Here is a 9917-nt window from a genome sequence, read left to right on the forward strand (position 1 = left end):
CTTTCTCCTTTTCTCTGAGTCTGGATTATCAATACACATTTATAGATGCAGGGTTTTTTTGTGCTAATACTGCAATTTCACAGATGTTTAACATGTTTTAAAGGAGATATTTCACAAAAATCTGATGTTTAAGTGCTATAATTTGTTCCCCGGTGCTTTTATAAACCTAGAAAATGTATAAAAGAAGAACCCCAGTAACTTTTGGTAAACCATTCTCTGCATGTGAAAAAAATAGGTCATTGAAATTTGGCTCCCCTTGTGATGTCAGAAAAGGATAATACCACCCCTTAATCGGCACTATCCAACGACAGCAATGCCGTTTAGTGCATAGATCAACTCATTTGCATTTTAAAGGACACACCCAAAATGGGACACTTTTGCTCACACCTACAAAGCATGCTTTTAACATGCTATAATAAATTATCTATATGGTATTTTGAGTTAGAACTTCACATACATACTCTAGAGACACCAAATTAATGACATCTTTAAAAAGTCTTGTGAAATGTCCCCTTGTTTTGATTCTGACAGAATAACCACAGCCATAACCCCTAAATAAATTGTTGGAGCATGTGCCCCAAAATAAAATATTGATAAAAGCCTATTTATTCGACTTTTGCTTTAAAGGGACACTCCACTTTTTTGAAAATATGCTTATTTTCCAGCTCCTCTAGAGTTAAACATTTGATTTTTACCATTTTGGAATCCATTCAGCTGATCTCCGGGTCTTGCGCTAACACTTTTAGCTTAGCATAATTCATTGAATCTGATTAGACCATTAGCATTTCGCTAAAAAATAACCAAAGAGTTTCTATATTTTTCCTATTTAAAACTTGACTCTTACAGTATGTAGTTATGCAGCAGGTGCAATGATATTACTCAGTGCCTGAAAACAGTCCCCTGCTATCAAAAGTAACAAAGGGGACTATTTCAGGCGCTGCATAATATCATTGCACCTGCTGCAGCCATGTTACAGCAGCAAAGTCCTTGATTATTACGCCAGAATGAAAATATAGTTCCTAGCAATATCAGCCTAGAAAATTGCAACTTTTAATCCGTCTTTCTTAGTACACGATGTAACTACAAAAGAGTCAAGTTTTAAATAGGAAACATATTGAAACTCTTTGTTTATTGTTTAATGCAATGCTACTAGTCTAATCAGATTTAATGGATTGTGCTAAGCTATGCTAAAAGTGGTACCGCCAGACCCAGAGATCGGCTGAATGGATTGTAAAACAGTAAAAATCAAATGTTTAACTCTAGGGGAGCTGGAAAATCAGCATATTTTCAAAAAAATTGGAGTGTCCCTTTAAAATACTAGTCTAGACAATAAGTTGTTATTTCAGAAGATTTTTAAATTAACAGATTGTTAATTGCTACAAGCAAATAATGAGGATAACCTTAGTAATTATAGTACCAGTGTTTAGGATTTGAAGAGATGTGTAGCGTGCAAAAAAAGAGAGATCGCCAGTAGTTCCCTTAAAGATGCAAATGAAATGAATGATTATCAAACCCTTAACTATCCCTGTAAGTCTATTACTATTAGTGAATGTAATGCTTTCACAATGCTTTCAGCATTAATCATTTGTCTTGCATTTATTTCCAAGTAATTATGAAAAACATTTCCAGTACTGTAGAACCAATTAATGTAATGTCTGACACATCTTTACAAATTATCAAAAGGAAGCAAACCACTGTACACAAGAAGATCAACGGAGCATAAAATTGTGCTTCTGGTAATGGGGAATAATTTAAGTAAATCTTTATTGTACTCATTGTGCTTGTGTTGTAAATCCAACCAGAAAACCTTTTCACGCATACAGAAATGCTTACCACAACAAAGTTGTTTGATTGTCTACAAAGCAAATCATGTCAAGTGTGAAAGGCACTGAGGAGGAATGTTGGGACATACAGTACAGAAAGGCATTTTTGCATGCATTTCACATGTCTCATCCCTGCAGAAAAGGGCTTTTCTCCAGCTGGTGTATGAGAAGCATCATTTGTCATAACAACGCCTCTGTATTCTATCTCTCCATATGCTGTCCCCGTCCCTCTGGTACATAGGAGAAAGCAGTGTAAATATAATTACCCACAGACACTTCGAAAACAAGCTGTTATACATTACATGCCAGATACTTTGGGTACATTTTGGTCTGAGGATGACCACAGATTTCTTCAGGCACTTTGCTTTTTGTTTCCATTGTATGGAACACACTGCATGCCAGATTAAGGAAAATATATTTTTCATAATGATGTGCTGTCACATTATAAAAAGAGATTTTTGGATCATTGAAAAAGATTCTGTCTTGCTCTGAGTATCTCGTGCTGTTGTACTATACCTTATTTCTTCTTCCAAATTCTCATGTACGACACTCTACAACATGCTGGGTTTTTTTTAACCCATGGCTCGGTCGATATTGAAAATAGCACACAAATAAGTTTTTTTAACCCAAATGATAATCAGACATGGCTATATAACATTAAAAACATTAAACTGGGCAGCAACCCACGCATAGTGGCATAGATAGCCTTCTTCAGGGTATCAAATATATTCTTTTTGTATTGGCTTTCAGTTAAATTTAGACTTGGTTTAAAGATCCTGCTCCCTGCATAGGCCTTGCAAAGACTGGCAACAGAATACATCTTTGATCTTCTGCATCCTTATCCTGCCTCCAGAGTGCTTGAAGAGCATGTTATCAGTCTCCGAATCACAGTGCGGTTCTAAAACCATCATTATGTCCCAATTCGCCTACTATGCCCTAATAGTATGTACTGTTTTTGTGTTAGGAAAATACATCATTTTGTGTGCAAAAGAAAAGAGTATGTATACACTAGGACATTATAACGCGAAATGGAAGTGATGACTGTTGCATGGACAGCACTGTGATCCTTAAGAAACACAAACATTCAAATACAGCCCACTGCATTTAAGCATTTTTTATTCATCATTTAATGCTTACTCTGTAGCAGGCGCAGAGCTATGGGCGGGCCTGGGCCCGCACATATTGACAGCTGGCCCGCCCAATCAGAAATAAAAAAAATAAATAATTACTACTCTGTATAGTTAAACATGGATACTACTTTATGTGATGTATTTTATTTATAGCATGTTATGTTAAAAACAGTAAAAATATAAGTAAGCCTGATAACTATTTAAAAACTATTATAAAGCAGTTTGAATGTTGCGTTACAGTATAGTTCTAATGAGAAAAATATTCCCGAGCAGCTTTCAGCCATGATCACATTGACCACGTTTACATGCCCACCAATAATGCGATTATTTCCAATAATGCGAGTAAGGTCTTAATCGCAGTAAGATGTTTACATGACGGGAGCTATCCTCTTCACTCCGGTTTACATGCAGTTTTTATTTTCGGATTATTCACACAAAGTCCAATGCAGAGCACAAATGATGAACTCACATATATGGTCCACAGTTTTAATTTAATTAAGTTAAAATAAAAACACCTTGTTATAGATTTATTTAATTATACGGGGCCGTGATTAATATATAAATATTACAGTGCCTGTAAAGGGCGTTGACATGATATAAAATATAGTTTTAAAAATTGTTTTATATTAAAGATAATAGCAGAGCTCACACAACAACTATAACGATAGCGATTTTGGCACATGATGAACGGTAAACCATTGACAGCCAATCAAATCTATTTGAACTTGAAGTGCATGCAGCAAAAAGCTCATTTATTGCTGAGGTTATAACATAAAATTACCTCAGGTATCCAGAGCTGATGCAGTTGTTGCTGTGAAATTTTTCTACCACAATGACTACGCCAAAAGGTAAGATATTAAGCTACTACATTCATTGTTTAGTTACGCGAAACGCATCGAGTTGAGGACATCTGCTGGTTTCCCGCTGTGTAAATGCAACAAGAACAGCATACATTCAGTGACATGTAAACAATTGCAAAAAAGTTTTTATTTCAAGAAATATCCAATATTAGGTAATGCCGCGCTCGTTGAGCGAATTAGCATGAAGTTATCATTATGATGTGGTCACTAATATTTTTATTGTTATAATTATCGTTATAATGTCCCTTAAAGCTTTTATACACTGCTGTCGTGTTATTTGAGCTGTTTCTAAATGAAGGCAGACTGCTGACAGCGAGTCGTGTTGGCAGAATTCATGTAAAACTTCCTAATGTCAAGTTTAAAACGAATTTGTGCTTAAGGTGCGTGACTAAAACACACGTGCACTTAATTAGTGCGGTATAAATGCGATTAAAGCGTTTACATGGAGGCATCTGTCTCTCAAGTTGGCATTTTTACTGACCATTACCTCTCTGGTTGGTGACCTTAAAGCATTATACAGGAGCAGGAGCATTAGTACAAAAACATCCGAGCCCACTCTGCTAGACTTCTCAACAGCTTTTTTCCACAGGCTGTGAGAGCTCTCAATTCCAGCCACCTCACCCCTTCTCTTATCCACAATATAAACTGTTAAATAACTCAAAACTCTGTGCATTTCTGAGTGTGCTACACACAGGTGAGTGGGCTGTACAAACCACCTGTAGAAACACGCTCTCTCCCTTCAATATGCACCAGACACTTTATTATTAACACTCCAAGTCACAAGGACCTATTACAAACTGAACAAATGTTCACCTGTCAATGCAATATAAATCATTTGCACTATTTTGCTCCTCAACCATATATACATTTGCATAATATCATGCAGTTGTTATCATGTAAAGTACTTGCAAAGTCTGTCTTATGTGTATGTACAATCAATTATAGTATGTGTAGTTAGATAACCGCTTTTCAGTAAGCTAGCTAGATCAGTGGCGGCTCGTGACTGCTCATCCGAGGATGCGCTAATTCAAAATAAGTGTTCGGATTGTCACGTGTGTGGTTCCCTTTTCCAAAATATGTGTTCTGCGTGTCGAGAGATCCCTGTGTGCATCACGTGTTTTGTCAAAATAAGTGCCTGCTGCACACGCGTCAAAACCGTTTATGATAAAAACGCTCACGTTTCCAAACTACACACTAGACACTTCCTTAATTTTAAACTCTGATTACGCGTGAGTATCTGGCAAACGTGTCTCTTTTATCATAAACCCTTTAGACGCGTCTGCATTAGGCACTTATTTGGGCATGACACGTGATGCACACACTATCTCTCAAAGCACAGAACACATATTTTAAAATTATGAACAACACACATGACAAGCTACAAGCTACATATGTTGTGACGAACTTCGCATCGTGCGCTTCAAAAAAAGAAGTCACCAGCCGCCACTGAGCTAGATATAGGTTTAAAAATTGTTCAAACGTGTTATATGTTTACATTTATGTTTATTTATGTAGCGCGGTGGTCCTGGGAGACATGACATTTCATTCCAGTGTATGTTCACACATGTAGCGGAATAACAATAAAGCTCAACTTGACTTGACTTGATTATCTGCTTCACCTTCTTGCCTGGAATTTGCTCCAGGAAGAATTAAAATTCTTCATCCAAGACCGGGGGCATACCTAAGGTTTCCACTGATTTGGCTAGATCCTTAATAAATTACATTTATTGTGCCTTGCTAGGGCATTTATTAAGAAATCTTCTCTGTGGAGATGATCCAACCAACTATTGGTCTGCTCTGGATCCTTTAGTAGGGGGCAGCCTCTAAACAAACCATCAGTAAATGGATTGTAGATCTTATTAGCTTACAAGGTGCATGGAATTCCTTCACCTCCGCTATTTAGGGCACATTTAACAAGAAGTATGGCTTCCTCTCAGGCTCTGGTGGCTGGGGCCTTGATGCAGGATATATGTAGTGTACCCCGTATACTTTTTGGATCTCTCATCCTCATCTGGATCTCATGTTTTCATGTCCTGAGCTGTGCGTGACTCCTTCACACCTAAATAGAAAACTGTGGACATTTTGTTCCCCATAGTGTAATTTTATGACACAGTGCTGAGTTCCCTCAAAAGGGAATGTCTTGGTTAGGTCTGTAACCTCTGTTCCCTGAGAAAGCCAATGCCATAACTCATCATGTCTGTTGCGCTCACTTTATCAGAAGCTAGTATGCTCTGTTCTTTACAAAAATGGCTTGATACTTTAAATAATTTATATTTCATGCATACAGTCAAGATTTCCACTTCTTAGAACAGCAAATAACTCCTATAACAAGACTGGATCACCTCCATATTTGACCATTGAGATCTCTTTCTGCTCATAAGCTTTGCCTTTTTCCCAGCAGACATACCGTAAGGCCGATTCGTGGGTCCAGATCAGTGGTGTCAAACTCATTTTAGGCTGAGGGCCGGATGGTAAATAACGCCATGATGTGAGGGCCGGATAATTTTTTTAAACCTTAGTGTGCTGATAATTGTGTTAATATTAACTAAACAAACCAATTAATTAGTTTGTTCAGCAAGAAAACTAGAGAAACACACAGCTCTGTAAAAACTACATTTCATAAGGTCACAGTCATACTGTACATACTATACACACAAATTTACATCTGTACAAAACCCACTGGCCTTAGGTTGAAAAGACTTAATTTAACTTCTTTTGCATTATTCCTTAATGCCAAAATTATTTATAAACCATTCACTTTTCTTTGGAATATATTTGTAATGAGAACAGTCATTTAGAAAATTAAAATGCTAGATGGGGCAGTGGCCCAAACCAAAAAGGCCACTAAGGGGGATGGTACTATTATTATGGTTTTAATAAAAACTACAAAGTGGCAATTTTAACATGCTATAATAAATGATCTATATGGTATTTTGAGTTAGAACTTCACATACGTACTCCAGCGACACCAAAGACGTATTTGATATCTTAAAAAAGTCTTGTGAAATGTCCCCTTTTAAGCCAATCATCATCATTTATGTGGTTCCACCCCCAACACACACACCAAAGAAAAAACTTTGCAGGTCCCAGAGTCAGAGGCGTATATGTCACAGGTCGGAGAGGACCCAGATGCTATTGAGTCACGCCCCTTCCTAGTTTCCACCTCGAGGAGGTTCCCAAAGCCACCCCAATGACCAGACACACAAGGTACAGGTAAAATTAAAATAAGCTTTATTTAAATTATTTAAAATAGTATTCAGGGAAGGGGAAACGGGATTTAAAAACAGGGTTTCTTCTGGCCTCCAGGCAGAGGGGACGGGACTCTGGACTGTCCTTCTTGAACCCGTGGCGCCCTCCACTTCTCCGGGAGGCAGAGTTTAAGAGGGGAAAGACTGCAGTAGGTATTCCTCAAATAACTGACTCGTCGTCTCCTTGTTCACCAGGTACGTACTGTAACACAAGATCACACGTGCACTGTTAACTATGACTTTTCCTCTCTTACAGATGGCTAGTAGCAGTGGGTGTGGCAGGTATTTCTCCGGTATCTGTCTCGTGGTCTCCTTCTTCCCAGGGTACGTACTGTAACACAAGATCAGCACTTGCACCGTTAACTATGACTTTTCTTCTCTTACAGATGGCTGGTAGCAGTGGATACGGTAGGTATTCCTCAGGTAACTGACTCGTGATCTCCTTCTTTAGAAGGCTCGTAGCTAAAACACAGAATCAACACTTTCTCAACTCACTGTGGCTTTTCTCTCTTACAGGTGGCTGGTAGCAGTGGATACGGTAGATATTCCTCAGGTAACTGACTCGTGGTCTCCTTCTTCAGAAGGCTCGTAGCTGAAACACAGGATCAACACTTTCTCAACTCACTGTGGCTTTCCTCTCTTACAGGTGGCTGGTAGCAGTGGATACGGTAGGTATTTCTCAGGTAACTGACTCGTGGTCTCCTTCTTAGAAGGCTCATAGCTGGAACACAGAATCAACACTTTCACAACACACTGTGGCTTTTCTCTCTTACAGGTGGCTGGTAGCAGTGGATACGGTAGGTATTTCTCAGGTAACTGACTCGTGGTCTCCTTCTTAGAAGGCTCGTAGCTGGAACAGAGAATCAACACTTTCACAACTCACTGTGGCTTTTCTCTCTTACAGGTGGCTGGTAGCAGTGGATACGGTAGGTATTTCTCAGGTAACTGACTCGTGGTCTCCTTCTTAGAAGGCTCGTAGCTGGAACACAGAATCAACACTTTCACAACTCACTGTGGCTTTTCTCTCTTACAGGTGGCTGGTAGCAGTGGATACGGTAGGTATTTCTCAGGTCACTGACTCCTGGTCTCCTTCTTTAGAAGGCTTGTAGCTATATGTGGCTTTTGGTGGCCTAACTTGTACACAGTGGGTGGGTTTACTCACAGACCTCCCGTGGTAAGATGTTTACTCGTGGTCTTTACCTCCAAGGCCTCTGTTACGGCCGGGGGATTCAGTACTGTCACCGTCGAGCTGAACGCTGCCCTCTCCTCTCCGTACGTGTAGCTCCAGAGATCTGGACAGGGGCGCACCTTTGAAGAGGCTCCGCGACAGGCAAGTTACTACACACTGGGTTTCCACAACAATATACTTTTTCCTCACGTATGCACTAGCACTCTGAAATTCTACTCACGCAAAGTCTGGGTCTTCTGTGCAATCCACCACCGTCTCCACACTGTTTCGCTGCACAGCATATAATTTTAAAAGCACTTCACCCACCGCACGGCGTCTTCTCTCACGGCTGACTCTCTATAATGGGTCCTGACAACAGATACACAGCACTGCACTGCAAGTCATCAAGTGTACACACACACTCAGCAAAGTCAAGACTCACCCACGACACACTTCAAGTGACACAAAGTAAGGTCAGGCCATGATCTTCCCGGAGCCGGCTGAGAACCTGCGGGGCGCTGTAGTAGTGGAAAGCTGATGGTTGAAGGTAGCTGTCGCGAAGATCTCCTTCCTTGTAATGCTACGCTGCCGGCTCACCCACCCCTTTGCTCCGTGCTAGGGCCGCTATCCTAGTTCGCTGGGGGCTCACACACACATTGAACAATGCACTCTCAATAAACACATCCAGCTGTATATTCCTTGTACTCACGGTAAGTTAACACACTTCTCTTTGTCTCCGCGATATCAACACTGGCTGGTTTCCTTCACGCTGCACGTAATCCAGTCGTATTCATCCGACTATCGCACTGAAGATATGCATGTCAATACTCTCACAATGTCAAAGAACTTCCAATATACTCAGCCAAGCTATTATCCTCTTCCTCCGTTTCCAACCAGCGTCTCATTTAGTCCTCCGTTTCCACGGCACAACAGCACAGTATCCACTTCACCACCGGAACTCACGTACCGACTGCACCACCACCATATACGGCCGAAACACCGCCGACTGCAACAAACGACAACAACCAACAACACTAACCTTTGGTTTTCCTGTCCTCTTTATACTCCTTCGCTTCCTTACATTCTCCAATCCTTGATCGCTGCGTTTATTTGCCACACCTGTGTTCAATCGGCTTGATTTTGCTCGCTGCGTTTTCCCGGAAGTTCTGGTGTTTCTGCTTATCCCGCCGGGTGGAACTCAACTCCGGGCGGAACCAATCTTCTAGAGAGTTCATGGGGTTCCACCCCATGTAATCGTCACCGTGTGACAGATACCCGCATAAAAGTGTCTCAAACGGGTGGATTGTTACATTCCTAAAATTCACGGGCGTGGCCGCCGGCGGATAATTAACTCCGTGCGGGCGGGTAGTAGCGCAAATGAAAATATGTGCAAAATTTGTATGTGTATAAGGGGCTGGACACATCAAAACTTTTAAACGCGGCTGAAAACACCTTGAGGACGTCAAATGCCAGCTGTTTTTCAGCTGAACGCTTTGGTAGCTGTGATACTTCAGCTGTGAGCCGGTTGGTTGCTGTGGTAATGTCCCACCCCTCCTCCACTGTAATTGGATGGCCGTGTGAGAAATGACATTGACGAGCGAAGCTTGAATATTTTTTAACTAAAAAAAACCCAGAGTGCCGGTTTTCAGCGCGGAAAAACTCGCTAGCTGCTTGCTTATTTGAAAAAC

Source organism: Misgurnus anguillicaudatus, chromosome 18, assembly GCF_027580225.2.
Source record: "Misgurnus anguillicaudatus chromosome 18, ASM2758022v2, whole genome shotgun sequence".
Taxonomy (NCBI): Eukaryota; Metazoa; Chordata; class Actinopteri; order Cypriniformes; family Cobitidae; genus Misgurnus; species Misgurnus anguillicaudatus.